The sequence below is a fragment of the Lepidochelys kempii genome, chromosome 1 (assembly GCF_965140285.1).
Source record: "Lepidochelys kempii isolate rLepKem1 chromosome 1, rLepKem1.hap1, whole genome shotgun sequence".
In the NCBI taxonomy this organism is placed as follows: Eukaryota; Metazoa; Chordata; order Testudines; family Cheloniidae; genus Lepidochelys; species Lepidochelys kempii.
Window position 1 is genome coordinate 100,764,141 of NC_136380.1, and position 13,990 is coordinate 100,778,130.

The 13,990-nt window shown below is 39.9% G+C and overlaps 1 protein-coding gene and 1 long non-coding RNA gene across 3 annotated transcripts in view; one reads left to right on the top strand and one right to left on the bottom strand.

The window, feature by feature from the left end:
* CLYBL (citramalyl-CoA lyase) overlaps positions 1–13,990 on the top strand; it is a 231,064-nt gene that overhangs the window by 96,879 nt on the left and 120,195 nt on the right. The gene's annotated exons all lie outside the window — the stretch shown is intronic.
* Positions 10,066–13,990, bottom strand: part of LOC140913033 (uncharacterized) — a 105,983-nt gene continuing 102,058 nt past the window's right edge. Inside the window, exon 4 of the long non-coding RNA XR_013636008.1 lies at positions 10,066–10,728. This is a non-coding gene — a long non-coding RNA (uncharacterized LOC140913033). The remainder of the gene's footprint in view (positions 10,729–13,990) is intronic.

Sequence of the window (13,990 nt, forward strand, 5' to 3'; positions counted from 1 at the left end):
AGAACTCATCAGTGCCCCTTCTTCACTCTCCAGATGGGTTAAGTGTTGGATAAGCATCACAAGTTGATTCCTTTTCCCTCATCCCTACCCCATGGGGGGCTGAGTGGCCTGCCTTTGCAACACGCCTATTTTTCTTTTTCTAAGAGTCTTTGCCGCAGTTGCTGGCTCAGTTGGCTGACTTTAAATGTAGGAAGGTATAACAAGTAGACAATTACGGCAAACATTTCAGGTTTAAAAAAAACAAATAATCTGTACAGTATATGGAGTTTAATTATAAAGAATCTTGTTTAAAAATTATTTACACTCATGCATCAAGCACAAAAGGCAACCTGCCTTTTGCTTTAGTGCTAAACACCGGCAGCACAACCAGCAGTGGCTGCAATAGTATCCTGTTGAAGAGGGCATTGGGTGCAAGCAAAATTTACGTTTCTCTGAGAACATACCGGTAGAGAGTTCACAGTGATAAAATGAAGAGAGCATAGGACTTCTTTAATGGGTAAAGAAGTGGGAGGATAATGGAGTCATTTAACTGCCCCGCATTACTTGATGTATGAAGGTGGATTCATGAGTAGTTCCCATAACGTTTTGCTGGTGGTTTAGTACACAGCATCATTACCAAGAGAAAAGACTAAAGAACTGCAGAGGACAGGACACTGGGCTCGTTTTTTTCCTTCTGTTTTTAAGAAAAGCTTGTCTTTGATGAGGTATAGCTGCAGGGTATCGTTTTACATTTTATGTCAGCTACCTTTTGTCAGAGACTCATTATTGATGCTGTACTCTGTTTTAATTCACACTTCTCTGCTAATCAATTACAGCGTTTATCCATTAATCAGGTATTCTGACAGGGTCAATAACTACTTTTCAGTTTTGTGGGCTGATGCATGTTATCAAGCAAATAGCAACAGTCAGTAGATTAGTTTGAAACAGTATTATTTTCACAGGCTGTTGGACATCCAGAGGGGTAAACATCTAATGCGGCTTTTGGCGATTATCCTGTTGTTGGACTCCCTATCGAAAACCTAAACTGCAGAACTCAACTTCACTGGGGCATGGGTGTGCATGCATATCTTCCTTTCTATTCGTCTGTCTAATCTGGATCTGTGTGCGTATATATCTTATATAATGTGCCCACTCAACTATATAATTTATAACCGATTCAGATGTGGTAAATTATCACAGGAATTAAAGGTTTTCATTTTAGCAAGTGGTGTAGATAACAGAGGGGGCAACATTTAATTGGACAGTTACAGTTTTGGTAGTTAAGTTACCATCTATAAGATGGTAACAGGTTTCAATTATCTTTTTTATGACAGATGTACCAACATTTAATTGTTTCTCATCAAGTGTGGAAAGAAAAGACACTTCTGTAGATTTTTCAATTCTTCTACGTGTCACTTAGCTGTCTGCACCATTGTTTGAGCTCCTTTCTCTCATCCTTTTTGCAGCAATGAGTTGTGTCATTCCCTCATGATCAGCACTTTTGTTGTCTTTGTTTTTTGCTGTACCTCAGAAGTCCATCTTTTCTTTCATCTCCTTTCTATTCATGCATGAGGGAACAGTTGTGCTCTGTTGTGGGGATGTTCCGCTGGATTTCAAACAGTAGGGTTTCTTTTTATTCTGTTCTAAGTAGTACAATAGGGCTGAATGTCTGTTGCAGAATGCACACACTAATATGCCAGGTTATTTGGTTTCTAAGAAGTCAATAAAAATGCTACATTTAGGCTCAGTACTTGGCTTGCTTTTTTGCTGTTTGCCTTTCAGTCTTCAGTTATAAATCTGTTTGTTTGCTTCTGATTATAAAATATAATCCTCCATATTAAATCCAAGCGTGGAATCAACAAACACTTACGAAAAAATGTTACTGGCGTTTGAGTTTTTCACATTAGCAGATTTGGCATCCCTGATAGGGAAGTGAAAACTGCCGCCAGATCTAATTAATGAGGACTATAACGGGGGGGGGGGGGGGAATGTGATCATGAGTTGGTCTTGGCAAAACTTTCCTGTTTTTGGAGACTTAACAAGTCTTTGCATTTAGAAAAGGTAGCTTTAATGAATTTAGTTGTTCAGGATTGTTTTTTTTCCCTTATATCTGTACTTGATTTATAAATTCTCAAAAGCCATCTCAACAGCAAAAGGCTAAAGATGTAAAAAGCTAGATATATCTTGAGACACTTTGTTCTCATATTCAGGAACAGTCTTCAAAATCCTTCTTAATGAGGTCATAAAAGAAAAAAAATGGAACAAGTGGTACTTGTGTACCTCTCTAGGATGTGTCATCGAGGTCACTTGCCACTAGGTTATCCTATTTAAAAAGGGATTGGGATAGTTCAATCAAGCATTGCATTAAGAGAGAGACTTTGATTAATTCCTTCTCTTCTGTATTGTGCTATGGATAATTTCAGTAAATTTGTGGTACTTTCTTCTTAGTCAGTGTTGAGGCTTAAAGTTCTTGATGCATCATGCTGAGTATTAGCATTTATTGGTCCTATTTGGCTCTACTAAAGAGGAGAGTAGGCTGCAGACAGCCCTCTAATCTTTGACAAGTGAGGCCATTCTTTCAACATTACTGTTATCTCTGGTCATAGAGAGAAAGTGTTCTGTTACAGGTTTGCTGCAGGACCAAATATTGCATGTAAAGGAAGGGGAAAAATAAACAGTAAGTAGGCTAATGATTTATTGCAGATTTTTTTTTTTTAAAATTAGAGACTGCTTTTATTTAGAAAGTCATAGTCTAAACTTTTTTGGTTTCTTGCACACTAGGACAAAAGTAAGGAAATGCAATGTTAAGCTGCAACCTTAACTTTTGCCGATTGTGGGAGAATCAAAGTAGAGCAGAGCAACGTAAGATTCCTAATTATTATGATTTTATTATGATTCTCTGTGACCTTAATTTATTTAAAATGTAGTGAATTTTGGTTTTTAATTTCCTTGTTTGCTTTAATTCTCTTTTTTTAAAAGTAAAAATATCTTTTGCAACAATGTCTAAAACATGTATCTGAGAGAGCGGGAGAGTTTCTTAGCTAAACATGTGCTTTTTAGGCTTGTTAGAAGTCTTTTTAATGTTACATTTTTCATAATCTAAATATGAATATTTATTTTAAACATTTTAAAAATTATATATTTACTTTACTTTGCTCTCTTTCAAAATGCTCATTTTGAAAATGTGTGGTAGTTACTCTGGAGAGCCAAGGCCTATTGGGTATACACGTATTTAAGCGCTCTTTAAAAAGTGGATTTTTGACCTGATAGACCATAACGGCTCCCAGGGAGCCACTATGGTCATTGTGTAAATCCTTCTTAGTTTTCAGTTTACTCACTTGATATACCGTAACGACTCTTAGGGCCGTTATGGTCTATTGTGTTTAATCCAATTGCTGCACATGCGCACAAAGCCTTTGTGCCTAAAAATCCTCAGGAAGTTTTGTTGGGAGAGTAGTATCCATGCACAGGATTTCTTCCTTTCTAACTGCAAAAAGTGCTGGCTTTTCCTCATTTGCTTATGACAATAGCCAAAAGCACTAGCACACATTACAGACAAATGGACAGCCAAGTATTAGATTTTAAAATGAGCTCCTTTGAAGTTATAGACATTCAAAAAATCATCTGAAATCCCAATATTAAATAAACATATTAATAACTTAAAAAGAGACATGCTGATTTTTTTTTAATTTTACACCTAATATGTAGTATGTCTAGCTTCTGCCCAGAGGGATTTTTTTGACAACTGAGTTATTGACCCTTGAAAACAGGGAGTTGTAAGTGAAAGGCTGATGCAGTCGTAACTATAGCAACACTGTCAGTGTTGCTGTAATTGTTAATTATTGTAAATAGAAAAATTAAGGAGCCTTTCTTTTTAAAAAAAAACACACTTTTATTGCAAAGTGATGATATCACCATACAAATATAGTATATTTCATTCTCTGAGTGGTGTTAATATATGTTAATGAAAATACTTGGAAGAGTACTGAAGAGGGAAAGCACACAAAACATTAAATATCACTTGATACTTTGAATATAGTAGCTCAGTTCAAAATGCACATTAGAACCTATTAAAACCTACTAGACAGTATAAACAATTTCTTTGTACTGTCTAGGTCAGACTGAAAGTTATGTTTACATATCTCATGTAATTTTCATTTTAGGTGTGGTGCATTGAAAGAGTAATATTCCTGCTAGAGAAGGTCCTTCCATTTATATGGAATTGGAGTTAATTCTTTAGTGCATGGAGGGGAATGGTTTAATTTATAAATGGCTTTGCTTTGACCATAGATACGGGGTTTTGTTGTTTGTTTCCTGTGTCTTTCGCACAGCTATATTTCTGTGAAAGGCTGATTGGTGCTTAGATTCCATGACAATGAGCACCTTAGACATTCAGACGGCCTCTGAACTGTGACAGTGTCCATAACACCTTCCAGAAGCTCTGGAAAACTAGCCTACGTTAAGCATTGCTTCAATTGAGGGACCCCTGGGAATCGAGGGCCCCTTGGGATGTCAGGATCCTCAGCACATCCAGGGCCATCTTTTTGTATAGCAACGTTTATTGTCTGTGATATCATTTTGGTTGCTGTTCACAACTTTCTTTACAAGCTTGACCAGTAGTGAAAGAACTGAAAGAACATCAATTGAAAGAACTTCAAAAGTAGAATGATCCCAGAAAATGTAGCTATTTCTATTTGTGGATAATTCTTAGCTCATTTGGGAATGTGATCAAGGTATTAGCCCTCTCATCCACAAAGGATATTTTCAGGATTTTCTGTGGCTAGGATAAAATGAGAGAAAAAGGACTTTGTTACCATCACATGGGATGTCTTTTGTGCTCAGGTTGCTTACAGGATCCTGTCTTGATCTTAAGAGTCTGGATACTTTTTTGATCCAGTTTTGCTCCTTTTAATCCATTTTCCAACAGGAATTGTAAATGCCTGTTATATATAAATTAGGTCCTCCTTAATATTTAATGTGAGCATAGTAGGTATTCAATATAGCCATAAATGACAGTAGTTCTCTTATCCTTTGGAATGCCTAAAACATGGATATTTTTGTATCTAATCTAGCTTTCTGTTTCAACTCAACGGTCAGTTGCTAAGCTTTCCTTGGCCAGTTTTTTAGATAATAGTTTTGTTTTACTTTTTTCTCTGGTCTCCACCCACCCAGAGTTTTGACAAAATGGCTCTCTTGGGTTTTCTAGCTAAAATTTCCTTTATTCATTTCCTATAGTTGAATACTTATGCCATCATAATTTTAAGCATTCCATGGGCATAATTGCCAGCTACTACAGAGGAGTTCAGAATCAGTGGTTCTGCATCACAAGGGGGTATCACAAAGTTGGTACCTTTTTAGCAAAGGACTGAACAAACAGATACTTTTATTTTTTTAGCTTTATTCCCACCCCCGCTGACACACTGATGTTGATGTCAAAAGGAAAGATTGTTACCAGCAAATAACTATGTGGGGCAACTGGGTATTTAGAGCAAAGCTCTAGGATTTCACAAAAACATTCTCTTGGATCAGCATCCAAGCTCCCACTTCAGTTCATGTGTTGAACTTTCATTCATTTCCTGGGGTTTACTCCTCCTCCTCCTCCTCCTTCTCCTTCTCCCCAGTCATTGCCTGTGAACTCACTCACATTGGGCCCTAATTCAGCAAGGTACTTCAGCGTATTACTTCACTGGGACTACATACGCTTAATATTATGTATGTGCTTAAGTATCCCTTGTCCTTGCCTTCACTCTGAAACTCTCCCTTCTTTCTAACTCCTTTCCCGGCGTGTATAAAAATACTTTTGGTTTCTCCCATCCTTAAAGTACCTATCCATGACCTTTCCTGTTTCTTCAACTATTAGTCTATTTCCTTCTTTTTATCTTTTAACTCATTTAGCTGGATGCTTATTACTATTGCCTTTCCTTCTTCTCTTCTAACAGTCCTTGTTTCCACCCTTTGTGCTTCACTGAATCTAGTTTCCACCCTTTGTGCTTCACTGAATCATCTCTGACCAAAATCTCTATTGACTTCATTAGGCTTTGGGACCTTTACACCATCTTCACCCTTCTTGACTTTCCCCTGCCTTTGGCACTGTTGAGCCTTCCTTCCCCCTTGTAATGAAGACCTGCTCCTTTCTCCTGCACAATATCTCTAAATTTCAACCTTTCCTCTCCATCCTAACCATTACATCACTGGTTTATGCCTTTGTCATCTCCTGCTTGACTACTGACAGCCTCCTTTTCTGGGGTCTTTTGGGTACTAGCTTTGCTCCTTCCAGTATATCCAAAAGGTTGCTGCCACAATCATGTGTTTTGCTTCTCCCTTTGAATCACTTCCATGGCTCCCCATTGTGCTGCGCATCAAATTCAGACTTCTTGTCCTTACTCTCTAGGTCCTACATCTTGCACACCAAACCCCACAGACTTGGTTTCCTTGAAGGTTGCTTCTGTCCTCTGTGTTCTATCAGTGATGCCAGCATCAATACTCTCCATGTCCTCCTCTTACAAATGTCTTTGTGCTTTCTTCCACATTGCCCATTCAACTTGAATGGTCCTTGCCTCATTCAAAGCACTCCTGACTACCCCATGCTGCAGCAGCATCTACAAAGTATACTAAGTGTTCCCAGTGTAATAAAAGTGGGTTGAATTGCCAAGATATAGGTATACCCCTCCACATCCTGGTATCCTCACTTTTCACTTGTTTCCATCACTTACATTGTAAGTTGTTCGAGTTAGGAGACTGACTTCTATATGGTTTGTTCGAGGCATGTAGCACACCTGTGGATTCTAGAAAATAATAAAATATCATATTTTAAGAATAATAAATGAGTCTAATATTTCCCTTTTAAAATGTACCCAGTGATTTTTTTTCTAATTGTTAGAATACCTTCCTGAGGCAGGAGTAAATGTTACTATTAATGTTTAAAATCAGCCTTGTGTAAGGCTGTCTAAAGACATGAATGAGTCATGTGAAAGCCACTCCTATCATGGAGAAAACATCTTGCGTTATAACTGTTTTATCATAAGAGCAACCCACAACAGGAGCAGAAAGTAGGGCATCATAGCTTAAAGGGAACTTCTGCCCTTAAAGGAGAAGGGGGGAGAAGGACTTCTTCAGGCCAAATTGTGCCAACGTCCTTTAGAGCGGTAACTCCGCCCTCGCTCCCCCAGGATTCAGAACCCAAGTTCCAGCCCAAGCTGCACCATCTACACAGCTATTTTTAGTGTGTTAGAATGAGGCCTGCCCTTGTTGATGGGTGACTGACCAACACTAGCCCTTCAGTCCATAATCCCCACCTCAACAGCATAGGCACATTTCATCATATTGCGAATGAAGAAATCAATGCACCTACCTCAAGGAAGTTTTCTACTTACATTTGTTGTGGTTTACTCCTTGTCTGGCCTGTACTTAAGTATTATACTGGATTGAGTACTATGGTTTTGGGGCCAAAATTTGGGTGTTTACTTTTTACATGTGTCTGATTTAAATGTGTAAGTCTGGGTTGCGCACATGCATATCACAATAGAACTTTCTACCATAAGGGTAAAACTCATCTGCTCAAGTTTCTCTGGGGCTGGTCTAAGACGGCATTAACAACTCCTGCAGGAACTAAGAACCATTACAAACCCCACCTCCTTCTGCTCCAAGTGCAAGGCGCACTTCTTCAACCTGCCTTCTCTAATATAAACACAGAGCAACATGTGTATGTATAAAATCACCCTACCAAAACAAAAAACTCCATTGGACACACAATTCTCCCCTTGGAGAGACGATCGGAGAGTAAGAGTGAGAATAAACCACATGTGACAGATGATAGTCACATTGCTTAATGCATTACTGGAAAGTGGTCAGATACTATGGTGATGAAGGTGTATAAGAACCTGAACAGAATAGAATAGAACCCCCTAAGGTTGCTTACACACTTTGTGGACTTGTGTCTTCAAAGAAGGTGAATGCAAAAGTGCATGCTCACATATCATGGAAAATTTGAGCTTTCATCAAAATAAAAAAGCCTCCTGTCTGTGCACCTTTTATTTCCTACCAGATTACCCAGCCAAGAACCATAGGGAATACATTAAATATCAGTTAAATAATTGGTGGTCTTGGGCTTGATCAGTACTATGTAAACTGTACAGGAGTGCACAATGTGCTCCCTGAAGCACAACAGAATGTGTGGTTTTGGCTTAGTAAACTAGAGGGAAGACTTTCATTGTGCACTTTAGGGAACAAAGGGAATTGTTATAACCTGTTGTTGCCATCACCTGTTACTGTGTCAGTCTATTTCCTACTCTCCCAAATGTACAGATTTCTTGTTGGAGAGGGAGCCAGTTGGCTAGGGCTTTTTTGAAACTGGTCTGTGGCTTAACAAGTATCATTTTAGCAAAATTGCAAGCCTGCCTGTTTTCTTTGGGTATTTCTGAATTTATGACCATGTAGATACAGGCCAGACAAATCTTGCCTGTACAGGGATTATGTCTCAATGCTTTTAGAAATGTTGTTTCAGTATCTCTGTAACTCTGAAGAGTGCTCATGTCCTTTGGGGCAGTGCTTCTCAACCAGGGGTACTCATACTCTTTGGGGTATGCAGAGGTCTTCCAGGAGGTACTTAACTCATCTAGATATTTGCCTAGTTTTAAAACAGGCTACATAAAAGGCACCAACAAAGTCAGTACAAATTAAACTTTCATACAGATGATGACTTGTTTATACTGCTCTATATACTATACACTGAAATGTAAGTACAATATTTATATTCCAATTGATTTTTTTACAATATGGTAAAAATGAGAAGGCAAGCAACTTTTCAGTAATAGTGTGCTTTGACACTTTTGTATTTTTATGTCTGATGTTGTAAGCAAGTAGTTTTTAAGTGAGATGAAACTTGGGGATACACAAGACAAATCAGACTCCTGAAAGGGGTACAGTAGTCTGGAAAGGTTGAGACCCACTGCTTTGGGGTGTCTACATTAAGGACTAGTGTGTAATTTTTAAGGAGTGGTGCATAGCCCCAGGAACAGACCAGAGAACAAGTTCTAACACAGAATGACAGTTCTCTCTTTGCTTCCCTCTTGCTCTGTTGGGGGGACTGAGGAGTAAATTACTTCACCCTTTTGTGGAAGCCTGTGTACAGCTCCCTTGGCACCTAACCAGCTACTTTGGTTGGCAAATAGGGTAGCAGAGCCAGGGGTTCCTCCCACTCTCCACTCCTTTCCCCGCTTCCCACCTGTAGAGGGAGTGTTCTGAACAAATAACCCCTATTGCCCACCCAGGGCCAAAACTGGAATCTGAGCAAGGCCAAAGAGAGGGAGTAAGGCGTCTTTTCTCTCCTTTACTATCCTGCATGGCCAAATGAGGGCTGAAACAATCTAGCTCCGAGTCTAAGACGAACCTCAAAGGCTCCAGTTGCATGAAATAACAGGTAGCTTTACATTTCCTTATGAGGGTTCAGTGAAGACACACAGCAATAACATTTGTGACAGAACTGTGTTGGCTAATCCACACTTAGGACCAGACCTCTGCTGCAATAAGCCAGTGCAGCTACACAGATACTTGGAAGACACTTGGGGTGGATGCAAGATGTGCCAACATTACAAACTGAAGTCATTCCAATCAGTAATGGGTGTTGCCACACCCTTCTGTCTAGTGTACATAAGGCCTCAATAAGACTTGCTATATTATGGAAACTTTCCAGGCTAATGACACTATTTGAGGCCAGGAAGGAGCAGGTTTACATTGCAAAGTATGGGGAATTCTGGAGACTTGTAAACTTGTTGTAAAGGCAAGTTCTATCATTTATTTGATTTTGTTGGGGTTAATATAAGAGTAGTGTAATATTTACAGGTATAGGTTCTGTTAGTATGTATCTAATTTGTATGCTTTGAAATGCTGAGTTGCTCTTCCTGTATCTCAAGCTGTCAAGAAAGTGCTTTCCAGCTTCACTGTTATTTATTTCTATTATATGTAAGAGACTTTTAAATATAGTGATTCACTCTTTGCATCTAGACATAGTCGTGTATGTTATGTTACGTTTTCCCCTTTAATGGAAAGAAGAAAAGAATTTTCACAACTGAAAAAGCATTTTGCAGAGAGAGGTGTACATGCCACAATTTTATTTTCCAGCAAAGCTAATATTAATCACTGACAACAAAGCTTATTGAGATTATCTAAAATATTATTGGAAGAGATCAGAACTGAAAACCTCATGACAGTTACTATCAGCAAGGAATCAGATGATGGACAATGGATAATGTGAGACTAAGACAGAATGATATTTGAAAGCACCCAAATGACACATAGATTGACTCAGTTTCAAACTCCAGACTTAATATGAACATTTGAATTTGGTCCACAACTTGTTTTCATGCTGAAATGACTGTTTATGATCCCCTTCCTTTTGTCCTTTATTGCATGCTACTGGTGTGCTATGTATCAATATTAAAAGTTTTTTTGATAGTACTATTTCACTCATAATAAAGCATGGATATTATTATTTATTTGTATAATGATAAATCAGGGTCTATTGTTCTGTACAGATAAATGGATATCCTCTTCACACCACTCAAGTTAAAATATATAAAGATTGAAGGGCGATAAAAAGTTGTAGAAATTGTGTTGACAGGTGAGATTTTATGCACATATGGCGGGCATGTCCAGTCATTAGAAAATGTTGAGATGCAATCCATAATCAGATATGGCAAATTGGTAGATATTTATTATTGAATGATCCTTTGGTAATTCTCCTGGGTCTTCCTAGAGGAAACGGTAACACAAAAGGAAACGAATTAATCTTTCATCTGCTAGTAGCTGCTCAGTTACGGATAGCCTCTCCCTGGAAAATGAAAAATAATCCAACTCCAGAGAATGATTCAAAAAAAATATGGGAGGTGGTTGTTATGGAAAAATTCACACACCAATTATGTACCCACCAAAATAGACAAAGAACAAATGCATATTTAGCTATTTCATTACCTTTTATTAATACTCAGAGGAAGCACATTCACCTGCAAAAAAAACCCCACACACCTGTCCAGTTTTTTAAATATTAACTTTTGATAGACATGCCTTGTCTGTTAAATGTTTAATCAGAGATTTCACTCAATGTAATAAAATCACTAGAAGCAACATGTCATAGGTGTTGTAATGATGCTTACTCTGTAATATGGTAACACCCTAATAGAGAGATCTGATCAGAGGTGAAAGTAAGCCAGTTCGGTACGGCATACCGGCAAGAGCCAGTACGCCATGCCGGACCGGACTGGCTTCCCCAGGCTGGCGCTTTAAAGGGCCTTGGGGCTCCAACCAGGGGCTCCGGCAGCAGGGCTCGGGGGCACTTTAAAGGGCCCAGGGCTCCCTGCAGCAGCCGGAACCCCTGGCCCTTTAAAGTGCCGCCGGAGCCCCTGGGGTAGCGGCGGCAGGGCTCCAGCAGTGATTTAAAAGCCCAAAGCTCCGCTGTGGTAGTGGTGGCTGGGGCCCTTTAAATTGCCCCTGAGCCCCGGGTCTCCCAGGCGGCTCTGCAGCTGGGAGCTCTCGGGGTTATTTAAAGGCCCCGCAGCTGGAGTCCTGTGGCCTTTAAATCATGATTTAAAGGGCCCGGCCCCGCCTTTTCTGGTCGAGGCTACGCCCCCCCCTGCTCAGGACTCTGGATACTGGTAAGTCCTTTAAGTTACTTTCACCCCTGGATCTGATGACTATTACTGTAGAATGTCACTTTAAACACATCAGTGTTAAAACGATTATTGTTTTATTTCTGATATTTACATGGCAGAAATCTGTAAACCTGTTAGTACTTCCTAAAATAAATGAATAAGTTGTTAAAAACAAAAATGGGTCCCTGTGGCAAATTGCCGGCGCTACTATGATGGTCTCACACTTTCTCTTCTTGGGTGGGGGTTCAGGGCACCGTTTCTTGCCCCTGAACTGGGGTATTAACTGCCCCACTAGTGTCCTAGAGGAGGGGAGTGGAGAGGGAGGGACCTGGGCCCGCCCTGTACTTCAGGTCCCAGCCCCGGGATAGCGGTAAGCCACTAGAAGTAGCAGTTCCTTCCCCTCGGCTACTTTCCTCTCCTGCCCGTCAGCTTGTGGGGCTTCCTATCCTCCCTCTGCACAAACCAGGTGTCCCTTTACCTAGGGTCTTGGTCTTCTTAGCCCACCACAGCGCTTCTCCAAACTCTCTTCTGCTTCCCTCCAAACTGCTCTCTGCTCTAACACCAATCTACTCTGCTTCAACTTCTCCTCTTGTCTGATTGAAGCAGGGGGGTTTTATCATGTGACTGGCTTCAGGTTCTTTAATTGGCTTCAGGTGCTTTAATTAATTTTTAGCAAACTTTCTTCCCTGTACAGGGAATAAGGCTCCCTTCTAACACTTTCCTCCTGCCCTCTGGCCATGCTGTACCACAGTACCCAAACCAAAAAGTAGACAGCTCAAAGCACAGGACACTTTTCTCCTTAATAAAGTTGGGGGATAGACACTACAGTATATAATTGTTTACTTTGCCCGGTAAATGTTTATCTGAACATATGATCATGGCAGAGGTGGGCTTTAAGGAGGTGGGACTTGAAGGAGAATAATGTGGTGGCTTTATAGATTTCCACAGGGAGATTTTTGCCATGTTTAGGAAGCAATATGGGAGAAAGTGCAAAGAGCCTAGATATTGTTAGTTTTATACTGCTGCCCATCACCATAGTATCTGAGCACAATGGTGGTGCTAGGTGTACATAGACTATACAGTTGCTTTGGGCCCCAAACAGCTCAAGTGGGCCTTATTTAGTATTACTCCCGAAAATACTGTTCATTTTATTTAACATGGACTTTTAAACAAATGTATTAGTTTGTATTGTTTTGGTGTATAAATATAATTAGTATTTTTAGGACCGGGTAAGGGGCCCTGCAAAATATTCGTGCGTAGGGGTCCCAGTGGATTAGCACCACTTCTGTCTAAGCACAGAGCAATAGGCACTCAAAGTTGGTATATTTAAATAACAAGAAAAATTGTTAAGTGGGCATAAACCTGATCCTGTTTCTCCTTCTTGTTGTTTGTTATAGAACACAGAGCACCTACTTACCAATTATTTGCAAAATAACAATATTTAGTTAGTTATGTGTAGCCACAAACTGAAGAAAACAAGAAGATTAAACATCTCTTTTTAATTGTATTTGAGTAAGCATCAATCACAAAGTCTTTTCTTGCATAAAGTATGTGCTTTTGTGATCTACTGCCCTTTTCCCTTTGTTTCCCACACCTTCAGCCAAGTCCAAAAATATGAAACGCATTAAAGGGGTAAGAGGCTGATTTCAAAAAAATATTTTTAAGAAAGAGGAGGATTTTGAATGTTTTGTTGTGATATATTGATATAATAATCTGCATATTATTGATATAATAATCTGCAATAAACTGGGGCCGGTTGGGAGGAGCACAACTCTGGCTCCTAGAATATACACAAGTTTCAGTTTGGCTTTATAGTGTTGTGCAGTAACCAAAAGAATGTATACTATAGCTGCGATAACCACATAATGTAATGTCACCTGTAAAATACAGATAAGAAACTCCCCCTGTGTCTATATCATGAGCATTTGCACTTTGCACTGTGTAGTTCCAGTCGAATGGGTCTTAGTAAACCAGTAGGTTTTTTTCCCCCCATTTTTTAATAATGTCTTGCTTTGCCAAATCTTATTTTTGTCCTTATTGTTCTTTCCATGTTGTTTTTAAATCAAATCTTTGTGAATCAAATCTTGAGGTTGGTAATAATTAAATGGGCTGAGGGTGCTGGCTCTGGGGTGGGGCCGGGGATGAGGGTTTGAGGGGCAGGACAGGGCTCCAGGCTGCGGGGTGGGGTTGAGGGGTTCAGAGTGCAGGAGGGGGGCTGTGGGTTGAGGCAAGGGATTGGGGTGCAAGAGGGTGTGAGGGCTCTTGGATGGGGCTGGGGATGAGGGGGTAAGGGTATGAGAGGGAACTCTGGGCTGGGGTAGGGGGTTCAGGTGCAGAGGGGTTGAAGCTCTGGGGTGCGGGGGGGC